At 46.7% G+C, this 20,496-nt stretch overlaps 1 pseudogene; it reads left to right on the forward strand.

The window, feature by feature from the left end:
* LOC125707666 (H(+)/Cl(-) exchange transporter 7-like) overlaps positions 1 to 20,496 on the forward strand; it is a 254,198-nt pseudogene that overhangs the window by 4,032 nt on the left and 229,670 nt on the right.

The raw sequence follows: 20,496 nt of genomic DNA on the forward strand, positions 1-20,496 counted from the left end.
AATTTTGACCAAAATCCAGAATGAGACCAAGTTCACACTGTTCCCGAACATGTTTTGGTCTTTCCTGTCCGTGCCGTTCAAGAAGGGGCTGATCTGTGAACTTTATGGGGAAACAAGGGTGAGAGAGAAAAGGATGAGCTGTTATTTCCAGAAAGGGCTCGACTCGGTACCCTGTCACATGAGCAGTGATGTATTTTTACCTGCCTTCTGGTCACATGGGTTGGAAAGGAAACCATGAAACGTTTGTTGGGGGACTTGGACACAGCCCCCACCCCGCAGCGCATGACTTTCCTGGGAGGCCCCCTGGGCTGGAAATATAGTCATCACCTCGGTGGACATGAGTACCGCGCTGTTTTAGTTGGGCCTCCTGGTTTAGGTAGGCATGTTAGCCATGGTTGTGGATGTTTCTCGTTACAAGAGAGGCACCTGTAGCAGTTTACATGGTATGCAGATACGGTTGTTTATTTTATTTTTTTTAAACGCAGCAGAATTTTTCCCGCCTTCGGTGCCTGAAGTTTTTGGGAAACGTTTGCCCCGGATGCCCACTGTATGCTTCCTGTAGGATCACAACACGTTCACCATTTTTTTAAAAATTATACACTACTGTGCAAAAGTCTTAGGCAGGCAAAGAAAATGATATTTAGATTATCCTCGTGTTGGTGTAAAACTATGATATTATGCCTGTGAAAGTGTGTCAACTTCGCCATTTCAGAACCTCTGCTAAAATCATCCTAGTATTTGCAGCGACCGTCCAATGCAGCCATGTGTTTTTTTTGACTTGGCCACCAGCACACCTCATACAGCTAGTCAGTCTCTCACTGACTTTTTAAGCCAGTATATTTAACTTTTTTTAATTCAGCTGTTGGTGAAATTTAACAAAATCATGGAACGGCTGAGGTGCCCCTGAGGAGAAGTTTGGGAACTGAAGCGGTGTTCATCTAGCCATCCAACTAGATATCAGTAACTTTTTAGAAAATAGAAGAAATTACTCTATATATATATATATATATATTAAATAAAAAAAAAAGAGGCAAACAAGAGGTGCCCCCATGTGTGTAGTCCTGTAGGGTGTGATGTTGTCATTTGCATGTTTGACTGGAGGATTCTGGGTATTGATTTTTTTTTCTTTTTTTTTACCCCCCCCCCTCAGAGCACGGAGTACTACCTGTATGAGATTCCTCTGTTTATCGTCATGGGAGCCTTCGGTGAGAGAGAGAGAGAGAGAGGGAGCGTCTTATTGTGGAAACCCAAACCTTGCTCTTTTACATCTTAACGGACTGGTTCTGTTTCTGGTTTTCTCATGCCGGGCCCATGTCTCTTTCCCCCCCGCAGGTGGATTGCTGGGAGCACTGTTCAACGTCCTGAACTACTGGCTCACCATCCTCAGGATCAGGTGTGCCTGTGTGCGTGTGCCTGTGTGCGTGTGTGTGCCTGTGTGTGTGTGTGTGTGTGCGTACTTCTGTGCGCATGTGTGCCTGTGTGTGTGTGTGTGTGTGCGTACCTCTGCCTGTGTGTGTGCACGTAAGTGAGGCCTGTTTGGTTTTTACTGTGTCACGCCTGTCTGAAACTTAGGCATCTTAACACTTGAAATTAAATAATTAAATAAATATATCCCGAGACTGTGGGGCTGACCTTGAAACTGCCCCACACTGGTTTGATGCAAATGAAAGTTGTCCCACAACAAAATCATTAGCTGAGCCACCATGCCCCCCCCCCCCCCCCCCCCCCCCCCCCATCCCCAGGTATATCCACCGGCCCTGCCTGCAGGTGATCGAGGCCATACTGGTTGCTGCCGTGACGGCCACTGTGTTCTTCACTATGATCTACTTCTCCAACGACTGCCAGCCCCTGGGGGAGGATCAGCTGGAGGAATACCCCTTGCAGGTAAGGCAGCTGGAGGTGGGCTCTCTGTGATTTCATTGGCTGAACAGCTGAGAGGGTGTGTATCCTGTCCTCAGGCCTGAACCTCCACTTATCCCTCTCACAGCTGTTCTGTGCTGATGGCGAGTACAATTCCATGGCCACGATCGTCTTCAACACCCCGGAGAGGAGTGTCCGCAGCCTGTTCCACAGCCCCGCAGGTCCGTGGAGTTTCCAGCACGTGTTTCAGGGCAGGATGGGTCGTGACCTGAAGCCGGATTGGTCGCCCCTGTTGTGCCCTTCTTCTGGAAGAGATTATAATTACAGTCCGTTGTCCATCTTTAGAATGAACACCTGTGTTTGATATTGGTGACAGGCTGGCTAGGTCCGGGGCAGCTGTTTGAACAGTCAGACTCGTCTGCCACCTCTGTCGTGTCGTAGGTTTGTTTACGGGCCGCTTCTGGCTGATTGTTTTCCCAGACAGACAGCTAAACCCATACACACAATCCTCCTCAATTATTCAAGGCTTCCCTCATTTGGGATGGGGGGACTGTCACCCTGCCTGGGGAGAACAGGAGCGCTTCTCAAGTGCCCTGACGAATGCCACCGTAGGCAAGTTCGAACGGCACTAAACTGTGTTCATCCATGCCCTCTAGTGGATGAAAGACATACCAAAGTAACATGGCTTGGTCTTGATCGGCTCCAAATTGCACTTTACACCAGGTAGAAAAATGGAAATGATCATATGAAAAATGCCATTCATCATGAAATAATTTCTGTACACCTGTATCCTCATTACAAGGGTGAATCAAGTAAAACTAGCTGGTTTCGCTAGATTAGCGTTCTTGGGGATCAACTACATGATCAACATTTTAGCAAAAACGTGGGAAACACTGACTTAGGTGATGAATTCCACCACCACCAAGGCAGGTTCCTACAATCCCGTGACCCTGGGAATCTTCACCATCACCTACTTCTTCCTGGCCTGCTGGACATACGGCCTGACTGTGTCCGCCGGGGTCTTCATCCCCTCGCTGCTCATCGGCGCCGCCTGGGGGCGGCTCTTTGGCATTTTGCTGGCCTCCATTACGCCGCACAATTCCATACAGGTACATCAGGACGGGTCGCCGTTCCTGGGGAAGCGCCGTATAGCCGGTGAGGCGGCGTGGTCCGCTGGCGGAGGAGGGGCCGTCACGATAGCAGAACTCTTCCCTCAGCAGAGAGAAACCTCACAGTGGCGACGTTTTCCACTGACCTTGATTTTTTTGCACATTTTGAAGAAGCAAAACTGAAAATCCGTTAATGGGTACGATTATATTTCAGGAGGACAAGCCCTCAAACGCTTTCAGTTTGATTGAAGTGGTTTTTGTGGCGATTCGCAAAACTGAAATGGAAGCCGATTTTGCGAACTTGTTGCTGTGTAGGACACGATGACTTGGTTCTAGAGCTCGTATCTCATGAAAAGCTCAATCCATGTTGAGGCACGGAATCATAAATTGCAGGTGTTGTTTCCATGATGTTACTTAATGGAAACACCCTTTATGCAATTTCACTTTGTCAACAAATTTGCTTGTTTGTGCAGAACTTTAATGGAAACGCTGCAGGTTTTGATATATTAAGGAAATTGAACGGGGTCTTTAGAAGTCAGAGGGCCTCCTTCAACACCCGCTTTAGATTGATTTCCTCTTTGTTGTCCAATCAGATTTACTCTTTAAGCAGTCACGTGACTCTTTGAAGGTGCCCTATTGGTTAGTGCTGTATCGATTTCCTGGGCCGCCCAGCGTCATGTCGGCATAGATGTAGTTTAACATAATGTTTGTTGGAAGTAAAGCCCCCTCGAAGTTTTTGAATGAGCATGTTTTATGATTTGTGGCGTTTCGTTTGACAGACCTTGGCCGACCCTGGGAAGTACGCTCTGATTGGAGCCGCCGCCCAGCTTGGTGAGTGTCCGTCCGCGGTCAGCCTGCTTTTCAGAGCTCGTCTAGAGGTGCATGGAGGCACATGAGGCTTCGGGTTTGCGTCTGTTTACGAAGGTCTTTGCCAGGTGGGATCGTGAGGATGACCCTCAGCCTGACTGTCATCATGGTGGAAGCCACCGGAAATGTCACCTACGGCCTACCCATAATGCTGGTTCTGATGACGGCGAAGATCGTGGGCGATTATTTCATGGAGGTCAGTGTTGACGTTTCGGGTTGGAGCGGGTTGGTCCATTTGGCATTATGTGTGAGCCTGTCAGTGAGTGATGAGCTCATCGCCTTTCAGACCGTGCAGAACTTGGAATCGGGCCAGTCGTGTTTCGTTAACTGCTCCGGTCTCATGTTTGCTTTTGGTGTGGGTGGTGCAGCTAGCCACCAGTCTGACGCCATCTTTTTTTCATCTGTCCTTCCAGTGACTGATTTTGAGAACCCTTCCGTTGTTTTTGCACAGCTGTCTAACTTAAGGTGGCACATCATGCTGTGACAGCTCGTTTCGCTTCTCTGTTCCTCAATGTGCCAGCAAATCTGCTTAGAGGAAGTAAAACTTCAAGGGGTGGCAGCTTGTGAATGTTGTGCAGATGTGATCCTAAGCTCTTCTGAGTGACTCGAATTTTCCCACAGGGGCTATACGACATCCACATCAAGCTGCAGAGTGTGCCCTTCCTGCACTGGGATGCCCCAGCCACCTCCCACTCCCTGACTGCCAGGTATATTGCCCCCTACAGGATTTTCCCTGCTAATGCTTCAATGAGCCCAGTACACGCCTTTAGCAAGACATTGGTGCTTCATTCTCACTGTATATTCAGGTTTGGTGTGTCTGTCCATTCAGGGAGGTTATGAGCTCTCCAGTAACCTGCTTCAACCTGGTGGAGAAAGTGGGCACTATTGTGGATGTGCTCAGCAACACCTCGACCAATCACAACGGGTTCCCTGTAGTCTCCGGGTTGAGTGATGGCTGTGAGGTATGTCCCTCCCACTAGGGGTGATTTTGTTTTCCTGGAGATTTGTCACATGATGTACTTTGGGGCTTTGCTAATCTGAATTTTGTGCTCTTAGCCAGGGAAAATCTGTGGCTTAATCCTGCGTTCCCAGCTTATCGTGCTCCTGAAACACAAGGTGAGTGTGACCTAAGGTTCCTGCAGAGGTCAGCTGAATAAGGAGCATGTCTGTCCACACTAACACCTATCAGGGTGCTTGGTGTATATGCATGCCTGTGAATGACAGTGCAGCTGACCAATGAGGGGTTTGATTATTGAATACCTGGATGTGACTGGCAGTGCGATTGACCAATGAGGGGTCTGTTTACTGCGTACACGGTTGCGAATGTCAGTGCAGCAAGCCAATGAGAAGTGTGCTCATCCACGTTGTGACCGGTGTACTCTTTTCAACCAGGTGTTTGTGGAACGGGCTCGTTCTCGTCTCAATCTGCGCAAACTGCAGCTGAAGGACTTCCGGGATGCCTACCCTCGCTTCCCTCCGATCCAGTCCATCCATGTGTCCCAAGACGAGAGGGAGTGCATGATGGACCTGACGGAGTTCATGAATCCCACCCCCTACACTGTCACGCAGGTACTAGTCTCAGTCTCAGCCTTGGTCTTGGTCCTTGAGAACCAGAGACACATTTGACTAAACAGTCATGTTCTGCGACTGTGTTCTTCTGCCTCTTTTTCAGGAGACGTCGCTTCCTCGTGTCTTCAAGCTGTTCAGGGCCCTTGGTCTGCGGCACCTCATTGTGGTGGACAGTGACAACCAGGTGCGTCTGCCTTGCGAGGTCCTCAGGCCTTCGTCATCTCCAGCACATATCTCCATTCTCATTGTAAAATTCGAAAATTACTGCATCGGTTTTCAGCCAGTGGCCGTTGGGCATCCATCTAGATCAAGGTTATCACCCTGGTTTCCTGTGCTACTCCCACCCCTCCCTCATAACATAACCAGCTATCTATGCCCTGTTCTACGTACCAATCATGTTCCCGGTGCCCAGGTGGTGGGACTGGTGACGCGGAAGGACCTGGCCCGTTACCACCTGGGCAAAGACGGCCTGGAGGAGCTGCAGCTGGCACAGACGTGATGCGTGGAAGGCGACTGCCGCGCTGCTCACCAGGCCAACCCCCCCTGCCCCCAGTCAGCCCCCGCCAGAACCCGCACCGGTCGTGCATTTCAGCAAAGTCCGGAACCCGGGATGCCAATGACTGACTTTCTGGTTTCGTTCACCGAGGGTTGGTTGTGATGGGGGAGGGGATCGATTCCATGTGTGTTTTGCGACTTTTTGTTGCCCCCTCCCAGTTTGCACATAAAATAATTTATCCGTTATGTTTTTAAAGCACTTCAGAGAGAGAGTGAGTGTGTGTGTGTGTGTGTGTGTGTGTGTGTGTGTGTGTGTGTGTGTGTGTGTGTGTGTGTGTGTGTGTGTGTGTGTGGTTCTACACACACTTGGGTGTCAGTCCCGCTCTGTGGTCATTTGCAAAGCTTTGGTAGCATTGTGATATACATTAGTGTAAATGTGTAAAAAGCATTTCAAGCTGTGTGTGTGAGAGAGAGAGAGAGAGAGAGAGAGAGAGAGATTAGCCAGGCCAATAACGTTCCTCTTTTACTCAGAGTTTTTTGAGTGTGGTCTATTGACAGAGGGTACCACAGTTTTCTTGTGACTTTAGTTTTACTTTAGGGGAAGTTAATTTTCCTCTCCCAGATAATTGTCTTGCACATTGTACCATTAACCAATGCCTCCCACCCCTCCCATGCCAGTGTAGGTAAGACCAACCCTGCCCCCCCCCCCCCCCCCCCCGGAAAAACCCTGACTCGCTTTGACCTTTTTCTCTCATGCTGGATGCTAGCGGTTTTTAACATACAGTGTTTTTTCTCGTGAATTCGCCCATTGGCTGACTGCCACACTGCCTGCGTCCTCCCCCACCCACGCCAGTACGTGACAGTATGTATCCCCCCCACCCCGGGTGATTCTCCAGGTCCTGTGTTTTTGATGGCGATTTGTCTCTTGTTGCGCCGTACAGCCTCTAGGTGGCAGAAACCCTGGTTTCTGATATATACCTGAATAAATTATGCAAATCGGGGTCAGGTTTACATGGGTCGGGTGCCAAACAATGCCAGTAGTGTGTGTGTGTGTGTGTGGGGGGGTGACTTCACAGGTGCTCTCCTGAAAATGTGTGTATATCATTGTTTTTAAATGGCACTTACTGAAAGCAGAGTGGGGTTCAGGGCAGCTTAATGATTTGCAAGGTGACCATGGGTCGTGTTTGGCCAAGGGGGCGCTAGTGTGTTGAGGAAAGGAACTTATTCTGGTCTTTGCAGGCTGTGCTAGAAACCCAAACCCACCCCCATGGCTGTATGTGGCTCCGCACTTTAAATGCTTCTTACCCCACCTCGTTTCCCATCTGCGCCCTACAACTTACAAATCCTTGCAATGTCACGTGCAAGGGGGCCCCCTACTGGCCAAGCAAGGCCCTACAGTCGCTGGTGCCCTTGGGGGTCCAGCCGTACAGTTTTTGCCAACAGCAGAGTTTACACTTTGACTAGTTATGTGCTGTTTAGTTATTTTGTTTTTAATTAAGGTGAACTTGCCTAAGTGACCCTGATCAGTTAAATAGGGTTTTTACCCACCCAACAAGCCTATCGAAAATGGACATACCAGTTAAACGGTAAACGATGTGAATCCCTTATCAGATTTTGATTTTATTCTGAATATTAAATGTCGTGTTTTAACTCAACCTTAAATAAATTAAAGTATCTCCATTTTAAAGAGCACTGTGACTGGATGAGAGAATTGTTTCGGCGTTGGCAAGTACCACCTTAGCGTACATTTATAGAAACGGCTGAAATATACTGGATAATTTTGCATAATTTTTATTTTGCCAAGCTTGATTTTCTTCTGTGATTTCTGAAATCTAATAAAGGTTTTGATGCATATGCCTATTTGTATTGCACGAGTCAGTCATGCTGTTTAATAAGAATCATTTGTATTTATACAAACAATGATAAAAAAATTATTGTATTAAATGGCGTGTTTGATGATACTGCTGGTGACTCCGTGGCACTCTTTGAGCAACGTGTCCGTATCCTAATTTTCTACCTTCTGACACACAAATTCTCAGACTAAATGAGATTACTGCAGTCCCGTTGCCGGGGTAATGCAATTGTTTAGGTGGATGTCGCTGAATGCATTTCAGTGGGAGGTCCAGAAAGCCTGGGACGCGATTTGACGGGGTAGAAATGAGATGAACGGTTCTGTTGTACCTTGCAGATTTGTACCTTGCAGATTTCCCTCGATTTGCTTATTAGTTGCTGGAAATCAATATTTAAAAAAAAATGTGCGTTGAACATGCCTTTCCATCCCGATCCATGAACCCAGTTTTCCCAGATATCAGCAAAACAATGAGAAATTCTATATATAAAAAAAAAAAAATCAACATTTGATTAAGTTTTATTAATGCTTGCTTTCATGTTAAAAAATTTTGGTGCACAATTTAATTTTTTTTTTAACACACAACATTTGGTTGAAATTGTAACGTGGAACATCAAGTCTGGGGCGCAGTTAAGGGGGGGAGATTAGGACAGTAAAAAACTTGGAACATAACTGCATTGGTGTGGGTTTGTGGCCCAATATGATATGCATTCATGGGGCCCAAATTCTCTAGCAGAATCACAGCATAGATTTCTTTGTATATTTTTTAGGTTTAAAGGACTCCGGAGATTGAGATATTGTGTTTTTAAAGTTTCCTTGGACTCCCACAGTAAATTTTACAGAGCTGGGGTCTCCATAACTTTTGCTGTGCAATAAATTTTGCTGACTGGGAAAGGGGGGGGGGGTTCCCCAAGATTTTTGCCGGCTCGCCTACCCATCGGCTCACCTTGAAAATGCCCAAAATGCCACCTGGCTGTTCAGCCCTGCTATAAAGTTGCAGAAAGACACGACGTTGTACTGTGACCTTACGATGTTACAGATCCGAGAAATAGCGTACTAAGCAGCACGTGTTTCCCTGCTGTGTTAAGGTGGGCCTTAGAAACCCATAACGCACTAATGCAGCTCTGGATGGCGGGCTATGCGTCAGTAATGCTGTCAGAGAAGATTCACTCATTAGTCTGATGTGAACTTAATCAGATTATGGGTCCTTTTTAGTCGCAGAATACAACATAATCCATGGCAAATGGACATCGGTGCCGTCTTTATGATGTTATGCTGACAGTGCCTTTAATCCCACCCCCCACCCCCCACCAATCCCTTTCCCAACTTCATGTTGTCTCTTAATCCTGTATGTTTCAGTAATATGAAGACGGAATTTCAGTATTCTCTGTTGCGGTTGTTTTATTTTTATCTCGCGAGTTTCATGCATTTTTAAGAACCGCGCAGAACATCAGTTAACTCTGTGCTGCTGGAATCCTGAGGATTGCCTTGATGGGTAGTGTAGGAGTTGAAGGATTTGCGTAGTCAGATTTAATTTTTTAAAAAGGAAATCTATTAAAAAGTAACATGCAAAGTAGTTTATTATTATTATTTTTTTTTTTTTTTACATAAGAATTTCAAGAGAAACTGAGAGCCTCGTTTTAATGGGCTTGTCTGGTAAAGTTAGTTTGACACTTGTACTGCATGTATTATTAAACATTTATCTATCCATCCATCCATCCATCCCGGCTCCGTCAACATGCAAACTTCAGTAATTCAAAACACTTAGTATTGAGCTTCCATTGTGAGCCTTAGCAGCCAATAAACAAACCGCCAATAATGAATATCACAGGCTTTGGTGATGGACACAGACTTCCAGACACGCCCCATATTCCTGACGCATTCCTCACCATGACCCTGTCTACTTCACATTCGCAGCCCAATATTTCATTCAAACTGGAGTTCGAAAGCTTGTTGGAGCCGAATGGACAATTTTAAAGACCAACATGGCAGAAAATTCAGTTCTGAAAGAAAGGAAGTTTCGATTTTTAATGAACTTATGAGATGCAGCAGAGATTCATCTTACCCTCAGTAATCTTTAGTTATAGCTTTCAGGGACTGGGATATAGATAATTTAGAAATGTGCTGCTTTTTAAAACACTAAGTAGGATTCCAATACTTTTCCAAGACACGGTATAATAGTATAATGTATTGTTGGTGCGCTGTGGGAGGGAGGTGCTGTCCTGGCAGGGGAGACAGGTGACTGAAACCTTTTGTAGCGATTTGTTCCGCCTGTCTGTTGGGCAGAATTTAGTTTGCTCTCTTTGTGCTTCCAGTAAATCTAGGTCCCGTTCCCATCATACCAGCAAGTCCGTGCAGGGTGGATCTCTGGCTAATCTCTTTTGTTGTTTGATTCCCTCCACGGAGGAAAAAAAAAAGAACTCGAGGTCACCTGCGGTTCCGAACCACATCTCCAGCAGGTCAGTGATCTCAGAGTAGCACATGCCGTTTATAAGCCAAAAGAAAAATGGTTGAAAAGTACGACACCTGTGTTATTCTATTTTGGTATTTAAGTGACAGAATTCCACTAAAGGTGAATTAAAAACTTGCTTAATTTATTGAGAAATGCTGAAGAAGTAAATGAACAAAGGATGAGAGAAGCTGCTGGAATCTGAAGCAGACATGATGCAGGTTCGAAACTGCACAGTTTTGATCTGGAATATGGGACACAATCCACATTATAAGCACTGAGCTAAATGCCAAGTTTTAAATGGCTATTTATCTATTACAACCATTGTTTCAGTGAAAGTTGTATGCAGATGTTTATTACTTAGTAATAAGGCAATATTTGGCTCAACTATGGTTTGTCTGTTACTAATGAAATAAACTTTTCCTATATATAGAGACACAGGACTTTTCTCACTTCTGATCTAAACCATAATTTAGTCTGTTCTTATTTAACATGACACTATAATAAAAATACATCCGAAGTTAAAAATCCTGGAAGACTGCGTCAAATAGAGCAGCAGAGCACCGCCCCCAAACAGCCTCTGTGGGGCAGCAGTGAGCTCAGAGTGCATCCCCCCCCCAGGAGGCAGTGTTAGGAAGAGCAGGCTGCTGTGGGACTTGCTGGTGACCCCAGGGACTTGGTCTTGCCGTTGTCCTCTAAGGCCTGGGCGAAAAGGGCAGGGTTACGGCTGGAGTGCCGCTGGCGTCTCACAAAGGGAAAGACACTGGGGCATGATGGGAAGGAGAACATGTTAGCGTTCCGCTAACACTTGTGGCACTGCCTTTTCTAAGTCAGCCATGTTGGAAAATCCTTGACTACCGTGGAATTACAAACAGAAACTGGAGAGCATCACAGGGGACGCAAAAGCAATTAACATTACAGAACTCTGTGTAGTCTTAGTGACGAAGCTAAGCTGAAGCCAGCAGTTCACACTAAGCCCAAAAATCCCTGGAATTAATCGTTAACAACCCCAGAAACAGAACCTGTGTGTATCCCACACCAATATGAGTCTTATCCCCTTATATAAAATACATGGAATATATTACAGAAAGACCCCTTTTATAGAAGATAATAGTTTTACCTTTTTTTGGTCTCTTGTGGTTCTATGGCTCTAGCCAGCATGTTTTTGTAGAGATCGGACTTTAAATAGCGGGCGTAGGAGTCCTGAGGGTGAGAGGAGAGGCCGAGAGCCCGTTTTAATGAAGCTGTCATCCACTTTCATGGCTGTGCACAGTTAATGCTCCTACCTTCTTCATCAGGAAATAGATGTGCATCTGGGCGTCATCCAGGACAAAACGATGTGGGCTTTTCATGCCCTGCAGGGTCTTCTCCATGGTCTTGCTGTCCACGTTTACCCACTTGCTGGCTCCCGGGGCCAGGAACTGCCTGGGGGGAAGGAAGTGATGAGCCTGAGCTTTGCAGTCCCACTGGGAGTAAGCAAGTGCCACATCAGGGCCTGCTCTAAATTCAACTGGGATGCAAACTGTCCCACTGGGCCACAAGGTCGCACTCACTTGTAGACCTCTTCCACCTTCTGCGGGATCGTAGCGCTCTCGCCGTGCCGGATGTCCTCACAGGCCTCCCAGAAACAGAGGTTCTCCACTGTGAATGAAACAGCGCATGCATCAGCTACCTGCAGGAGGCGCTCATCACGATGCCAATATGGAGGAGAATTGCCTTTCATAGAGGGATCATGATTATTAATTTAGCAGATGCTAGATCCTATTTATTTTTTTTTTTGAGAGGGCAGGGTCAGTCAGTCCCTGGAGTAACTGATCGACGGCCCAATAGTGAGGTCACTCAGCTGACTCTGGGATTTGAGCTGATGACCTCCTGCAATGAATCCCAATCTGCTGAGTCACACACTGCCCAAATAGGCCCGCAGTGATCAAATAATGAATATGATTCTTACTTGCTGACGATGCCTCCATGAAGCTGATCTACTTGGGCGGGGGGGTCTACATGCTGCTCACCACTGAACTCCTTCTCCAGGTACTCCCTGAACTTGCACCGTCCCAGAGGGTCCCTAAGGAGCTCCGTGAAGCCGAACCCCCATCGTTCCACCCGCAGCTTGGTGGGTGTCTCCACCCTGCACCAGGAGGCGTGGAAGTGAAGAGACGACAGTCACCTCTGGGGGTGTGGCCCTGAAGAGGCAGGATGGGGCGCGGTAACGCACACTCACATGTCGGCATTCAGCGTCCAGAGTGCCGTGTCATCTGTTATCCAGGGGTTGCTGGGGGGGCAGCCTTGCATCATGGGGTCATGGTTCAGGTACTGCTCGCTGAACTTAAGGAAGCTGAACACAGAAGACCAGCCATTCCCAGTTTTAGTCCTACTTTCTATAATCCTTGCAAGTCATCAAATATTCAGGTTCAATGCTGGCATATTCCAGCAAACTGGAGCTCGAAATGGTGACGAAATGATTATACGTCATTGAACCCTATAAGGAAATTCTCTTTTCATCTCCTCCATCTTGCTCTCCATAGGTGAGAGAAAGCTTGGTAGCAAAGGGCAGCTGCCCGTAGAGGCTCCCAGGAACCTGGGGGTTAAGGGCCTTGTTCAAGGACCCACAAGTGTGCTGAAGCCAGGCTTGAACCGGCGACCTTCTGATCAATATTAAGTAATTATTTGCAGTTAAATACAGTTCAATTCAGTTTAATAGTCAACCGGTTTCAATATTAGTTAGGCATCATTAATCCAGGATATGTGTGACTCTGAGATTTATGGTGAAAGATGGATGGGCAGATGGACGAAAGAACGAAATAACGAGGTTAGATTTTCACAAAGAGCAGTCCCCAGCATTTTTGTCAGAATTAACATGAAATAGATCCCCCCCCCCACCAATCAGAGGCACAGTATACAGAATACCCAGAGATATCCCCCAGTTAGGGACTAATGTGGACTGGTGTCGAACCAGTGGTCCCCCAGCTATGCTGGGACTGAGGCTGAATCACAGGTGTTGGGGGGGGGTAGGTGGGGGAGGCTGTTATCCAACCTTTCCAGGCAGATGGAGGACTTGACCCTCGAGCGGCCCAGGGATTTCCTGATGTGTTCAATCTGGTGTCGGGAGCCATGAAAAATCACACGGGGAATATAAGAGTCAGAAAAAAGGCACAGCATGGTACACATCCAAGCCCTGATAAGAGCCATGCTGTTGTACCTTTAAACAGAATTTGTCAATATCTGAGAGCCAACAAAAGAAAACGACAACACAGATGTAGATCCTTCCGAAGCAATTTTCTTATGACAGCATTCTTAAGAGCCCACTTAATCACCCTCTTTGGTTGTTCTTGGCAACCATCCCATCAGCTGAAATAGGTTCACTCTAAATTCTTTCAGGCTTACCTCTCTTTTGTAGTAGTCCGCGTTCTGTTCTGTAAAGAAGGAAGAAACAAAACCGTCTCTAAACATGATATAAGCCACATGTTTATGGGAGTTTTACTTGCGCAAAAATGTTCTGAGGGCACAAGGTTCATTGGTTCAGAGAGATAACCAATCAGACTGTAGAAGTGGTGGATACAGGCAACTAGAGGAGGGGGGGGGGTCAACCAATCAGATGTCTTGTTCCTGCCTCCTCTAGTTCCTTAGACCCACCTCCTCTACAATCTAATTGGTTATCTCTCTGAACCAATCATTTTTCCTTCTGCCCTCAGAACATTTTTGTGAGGGTAAAACTCCCACGAGCGAATCACATGCAAGGAATCAGACAGTAGGAATTCTGCTCACACTCAGCTCCTGGCTTTACTAAGCAGACATCCAGTCTAGAAACCATGAATAATATAGCACTATTACGAGTATGTATTGTGGGACTGCTGACGTACTTACGTTAGCATGGAAAACGAGAGCAGGAAGTGAGGAAGAAGTGAGACAGAAAGATGAGCACAACGAAGTGCTGTCACACTCACACACGAGCTTCCCTCGGATGCCCTCCCACCAAAAACACTGATTATCACTTCACTTCCTTGGGTAATTTGGGGGCCCAAGGCAACAGCCTATTCTGCCTATAGCTGCCATATATATATAGATATTAATATACATATTTTTTCTTCATGACTTTGATCTTATCTAGGCCCCGAGCGGCTCTCTTGTTTGCCCGGATCCGGTCCTGTGACTGACAGAGGCGATAAACAGCAGGTACTGGCATTACGGAAAAAATGTATATGCTTAATAAAAAGCTCAGACCAGCTGGACTCGGGAGTTGTGCCGGTTCCTTCGCTCAGGGCCTTGTTCTTGAACGCTGAATGTTCCCGGCTGCAGAAAATCAGAGGGTGAGAAATCCTTAGCTGAACTTCAGATGAAGAGTGAGCTCGTTTCTCTCAAGCAGACTGACGCCGGTCTAACGCTGCATTAATACCCCTTAGCACTACTGGTCACATTTCCCATGATGCCACTGGGTACAGCCCATGGCGACACTGCCCAGTAGGGGACAGTGTGACAGCTTTCCAAAAGGACCATTCGGTCCTGGAGGGCCAGTCGGTGACACAGTATCCATGATCAGGACTGGGGTACCCTGCTTTACAGAATAAACTAACCAAATGTCGATACTGAATGCAATCTGATTTAACATGGTTTCCTTAAATCCCAATTAAAGTGCTTCAGATCAGCTCAGGACTTAACAGCAGAGAGACTATTTGGCAAATTATTACGCTGCTATTTGCAATTACATCCATTATCTCTCCGCTAACATGCAGCATTAAGCCTGAGCCGCAGGAATAGAGGTCAGATAATGGATCCGGTATTCCGGAGGTGGGATCCTCTTCCAGCTCGTTTAAAAGGCCCAACAAGTGGGGGGGTGGTGGGGGGGGAGACGCAAACACAGCATGTCTGCATTTTAGCTTCAGGCCGTCTCCCAGTCCCTTCGCACTCCTCTCTCCCAGATCCAAGCATCACCAGTCTTAGCGATGCGTCTCGTGTTTCTCGGGCAAAGAGAAAGGAGGCAGGAAGCGGCCATTTTGTCATTTGCTGGTTTTAATCCCCCCCCCCCCCCCCAGCTTCCCCCGTCCACCTGGCCGTACCAGAGTGCAGAGCGTCCCTGCCTTTTAAACACGAGCAGCACCTGACTGGGGGGCCCTACGCTGCGTGGTTTTTGGCTCAACTGTGTTTCCGTCTAATTGGCGTCAAAACGGTGGGTTTCATCAATGAAGGTGGTGTGTGGCTGAGCGGGTTGGCAGTCGCCGCCTATGACTGGAAGGTTGCCGGTTTAAATCCCACAGTCAGCAGAGTGACATCACCACTGGACCCCTGAGAGAAGTCCCTAAACCCCCAACTGCTCTAGTCTCAATAAAAGGTACATCTGCAAAATAAGCTGAATTTAGGATGTGATCCGCAGCTGCGTGGCTGCCATTCCCACCTCCTGATGCCGCCCCGGATGGGGATAATGGCCCACATAAACGCTGATGCTTATTAGCCCTGAGAGATGCTGCGCACCCAGCAGAAAGGGGCCCTAGTGACGGCCGGGATTAAGCCAGATACACACCACACTCTGCTCCTGTCCCACACTTTCATTCTCCACTCTCCTGTGTTATTCATGAACTCCAAATTACACTCAGCGAGGGTGCAGTTGCTCATTCCCGCAGCCTGCTGTCCTGTCTGTCTTCTGAAAGCTCTCGTCCCACAGAACATAGGCTTCTTCCCAGCTAAGTAAATATTTCATGATCACACTGAAGCAGTAGTGGGTTATCAGGCCTGAAGTGATATATTCCTCCCCCACAAAGTATGCATGGAGACACTCTGTGTGTCTTACTTAACGAAGATAAAACTCCCCCCCCCCCCCCCCCCCCGTGAATTTTGCTGAGCTCAATGCTCTGGAGATGACGGAGATCGAAAATTATACCGGAAATGTTCCATATGTCCTTACAGATGTTTCCTTTGCCTTCCTTCATTGAACAAACCCGTTGTCGTGGGAGAGAACTGCACAACCCCCCAGCTCTCTGTGGGGGAATGGGACCCTGCCTATGCCTTCCTGCCAATCCTGCCAAGTTTCCCCTGTAAGTTGAAGGATCTCCTAACAGGCCTGCATGTAGATTAATGTCATACCCAGGACAAAGCAATTGCAGGTTAAGGCCCTTGCTGAAAGGCCCAACGGAGTAGAATCACTCTGGGCATTCACAGGATTTGAACCAACAACCTTCCACTTGCTTGCACAGATCCCTAGGCCCAGAGCCACCACTCTGCCCCACAACCTCAAAAAAATCCTAGAATCGCCCCCAGCCTGAGGCGATATTCGAGCTGCCAAGGTGCATTGAGTTCAGGTTTACCCAGTGTGTGCTTTACTCTAATCACAGCATACTGGGTTTTCGCCGGGGCAGATGTAGGGAGTCAGGGGTTTCGGGGGAGGTGCTTACTGGCGGTCTGTTGACGAGCCAGTAGGCCTGTTCCTGACATTCCAGCATGATGCGGTCCGCCTTGCGCCTCTGTTTGGCTGCCCTGGTAGGAGCAGAGCAGTCGATGGAGAGTCAGAAAGCATACTGGGTAATTAGCATATAGCGGTAATCACTGAACTGCAAGGTAGGGTTTTCATTTTTCTGTTTCCTTTTTCACTTAGAAATGGATTTCCGACTCTAGTGTTTAGGCTGAGGTCTGATTTAACAGATAGGAGGGAAATTATGACCACACACCATGTTACTTTTTAATTTAGGTAACATCATCATCCTCTTAATACGAGATTTATTCATCCATTCTCATCTGTCCCCTTGTGTGCATTTATGAAATTGATTTCATAGCTCGATGCGACAGTATTCCCGGGCTGGGGTGGGGTTTACCTGAGCTGCTCCTTCGCCTGCATCACCACGAAGTCCCAGGTGTGGTTGATCCGTTTGTGCAACATGTTGTAGCTGTCCTGCGGAGACGATGTTTAAATGCGACATTGCCAGGTCGCACGGCTGGCTGCGTTGCTGCATGGGTTCACGTTATGACTCACAGGCCGAACCCCTCCCAGGATATCAGCTGGCAGTGTCGGATTCACAAACCCTCTTACTGATGAGAACCAAAAATGCGTTGACCCTGACGCAACACAGTTGGTGGATGTCTATGTGCGATCCTACTATGTTGCATAATTGGTGGGAGGTTTTCTTACACAAAAATGTTCTGAGGGCAGAAGGAAAATGATTGGTTCGGATAGATAACCAATCAGATTGCAGAGGAGGCAGGACCAAGACATCTGATTGGTTGCTCCTGCCTCCTCTAGTTGCTCGGATCCACCTCATGTACAATCTAATTGGTTATCTCTCTGAACCAATCATTTTTCCTTCTACCCTCATAATATTTTGTGTAAGTAAAACTCCCATGAGCATTCAGCTATCACATGATCTCATCAAGCAATGCTTCAGACCAGCGAATAAGAATAGCATTGAAATGTACATAAATAAAAATTTTCTCTTACCTTTTCATAGTCTATCAGCTGCCCTTGCTTTCTGATATTCTTCTTAGTCAAATAAATCGCTTTAGAAGAGCAAAAGAAAGACATGGCAAGAAACTGTGTTTTTCTATTATTCTAGTAAAGGGAAGTAATGATGTAATAGGCGAGCACATGATTAATAATTGGTAATCACCGTAATCTAGCTCGGAGGCTGGCCACTGCTGAGAGCTCCAGAAGTACGGAGTCTAGCAAAAAGGAGATGCTGTCATTTGAAACTATTCAGAAGCAGCGTGACAAAGGTGCTTTGTGATTTAACATGTCAGGGACAAGGCGGGTGGAAGGCATTTTGCTACTTTAACTGGCATTGGTTCTCATACATCAGTGTTTCCCAATCCGGTCCTCGGCGACACACAGATGATCCACGTTTTTGCTCCCTCCCAGCTCCCTACCAGACAGTCTACGTTTTTGCACCCTCTCAGCTCTGGAGCCCGGACCAGATTGAGAAATACTGTCCTACACGGTAATTCCGCAGTCTCTCCAACGAATAGTTTCGATATGCGTGCCCCCCCACATGGCCACCACCCTCTCGCGCTGCCCTCCATCTGAAGAAACCGTGGTTTTAGGTTACCTGGAAGCGATACGGCGTCTCGTCGGGCCGCAGGACGAGCGTCCTGGGGTCCTTTAGGGGGTAAATGTAGCCGTGCTTCACGATCAGATTCCCCACATGAAGTGCCTCTGAAAACACACAAAGTGGTCACTCATTTCCACGTAAACTACTCAAAGCTCAAACAAATCCACTACTCGTAGCCCAGATTTAGGCATAGTAATTCTCTAAATTTTTGTCAGTGGAATACAGTAGAACACACGATAACTAGAAACTGAGTAGGCATATTATATTTTATTTTACGGTATAGCAAGTAACTGGAAAAAACGTTGACATGGTGCACAGAATAAGCCGCGGGGATGGTGCATTCCTCATCGGAACTATAATTAATTACGAGTAATTGGGACTTTCCACTTTCCGGCTGCCTCCGCGGCCATTGGCAGTCAGGCGCTCCCGGGGGTTTCAGACCGGCGCAGCAACAGCGCTGCTAGGGGGAAGCCTAGTGTTTACAGGGAGGGGTAACTGCTTACCGGGGCAACAGGTTTTTTGCCCATTCAAGTCTGTTAATGCATCTGCCATCTACTGCCTAAAAGTCCCCTCCTTTCCATTCCGACTTCTTTTCCAATCTGGGCTGTAAATCAGGGAAATCTGCTCCCTTGCTATTTAAAACCTCATCTGCATCGCCCGGGAATTCAGGACAACAGCGTCTTGCAGAAGTGCATAATGAGGGAGACGGATAGCGATATTTCTCCAGGCATGACTGACTGCCTCTGGCTATCAGCGAAGTTTGCATCGGGACTATCAAACCGTACAGCTCAGCATGCGTAGCGGCGCGACTCGGGACTGGCCTACAGATTATTTGTACTAATAGCCTCTCAGCAGAAAGATAAATAATTCAGCAGATAAATTGACGCCAGGGGAAGAAAATCCCAAAAGCTTCAGGCGAATGGGGTGTCTATGTTATGGACAAGCTCAATTCTGACATTTATTAATTCACAGGCTCAGCAATATCAATGGAACAGAACATGCTTCTGTCAGACACGTGAATTGCATATGCTTACACATAAATGCAGCTAGGCTAATCTGTTGTATGGATGACAAATTCTATTACTTCATTTGTATTTATTATTCAAAAGACTCGTTTATTTCTGTTATTTTATTACAAAAAAAAAAAAACCTGATGACGTCTTTCGCCAGCAGGGGCGCCATCGTCGTCACGAAGGGAAAAAAACAATCGATTAACCTCACATAAGAGCACCAGGTAACGCTTCCCTACATACTTCTCGGCCCTACCTTCTTCCATGATGGAGTACTTCTGAATTAGCCACTCCACGATATCATTTCCTGGGAAGGCATAGCGAGGAAGGCATCTAGTTAGAGTCGAGAAATGCATTAAGCCGTCATAAATCAAAAACGCTGAACTCGATAAATAAATTACATAAATAAATATGAGCGCAAGGAGATCGATGACAGTCTTAATGCACAGGATTCCCGAAGACCGCCGATGTATGGGCTTTCCTGTGAAGGGCTTAAATGACCATTAGGACCCGGCCCCCGGGACACTGCACGGCCGGGTGTAAGACAACCCGGGCGGCACGAAAAATTATTTTTAAAAAGTAAAATATGTATCGTGCACCTGTCATCGCATGTGGAATCACTGTGATTAACAGTCTTTGATTCTTCATCTTTATCCCCATGTCGGGATCTTGCATCGCCACAATGACTTGTTCAATCTGGGATAAGAAGAATAGTCAAAATCATGAAATCAAGGTGACGACAGACATAGTGAAAACGTTCAACCTAGTAATATAATAATTGCTTAATGTGTGATTTGATATGTAATCGTTATATTCATCATTAAATCACCGGAGAGACACACTCATATATTTAGGCATATATATAAGTAAACTACAAGATTTTTCCTCTGACTATCTTAACTGCACGTCAAAGACGTTATCGGATATTCCCGACTACAGACTTTCGGTTTGATCATTTATTCGCGTTATTAATTCGGCTCCTGATTACATTAAACTAAACATGCTCAGATTGTTACAACCTTTGCTTGTCGGTTATTTTTGGGATCTTTCTGGATGGGCTCAAGGCGGGGTCTGTAAGCACAAGCAAACTGCCAGCACTTTTGTTTTACATGAAAATAGTTTGATGTCGGCCTATTGCGTTATTGTCTGGCTATAATTTGGAGGCAATATTAAACAATAGGCCCATATATTGTAAATATACATGTTGTGTTGTTTTGTTGTTATCACAAACGTATAGCCTGATCATAAATTTCATGGATAC

Source organism: Brienomyrus brachyistius, chromosome 14 (assembly GCF_023856365.1).
Source record: "Brienomyrus brachyistius isolate T26 chromosome 14, BBRACH_0.4, whole genome shotgun sequence".
Lineage (NCBI taxonomy): Eukaryota > Metazoa > Chordata > Actinopteri > Osteoglossiformes > Mormyridae > Brienomyrus > Brienomyrus brachyistius.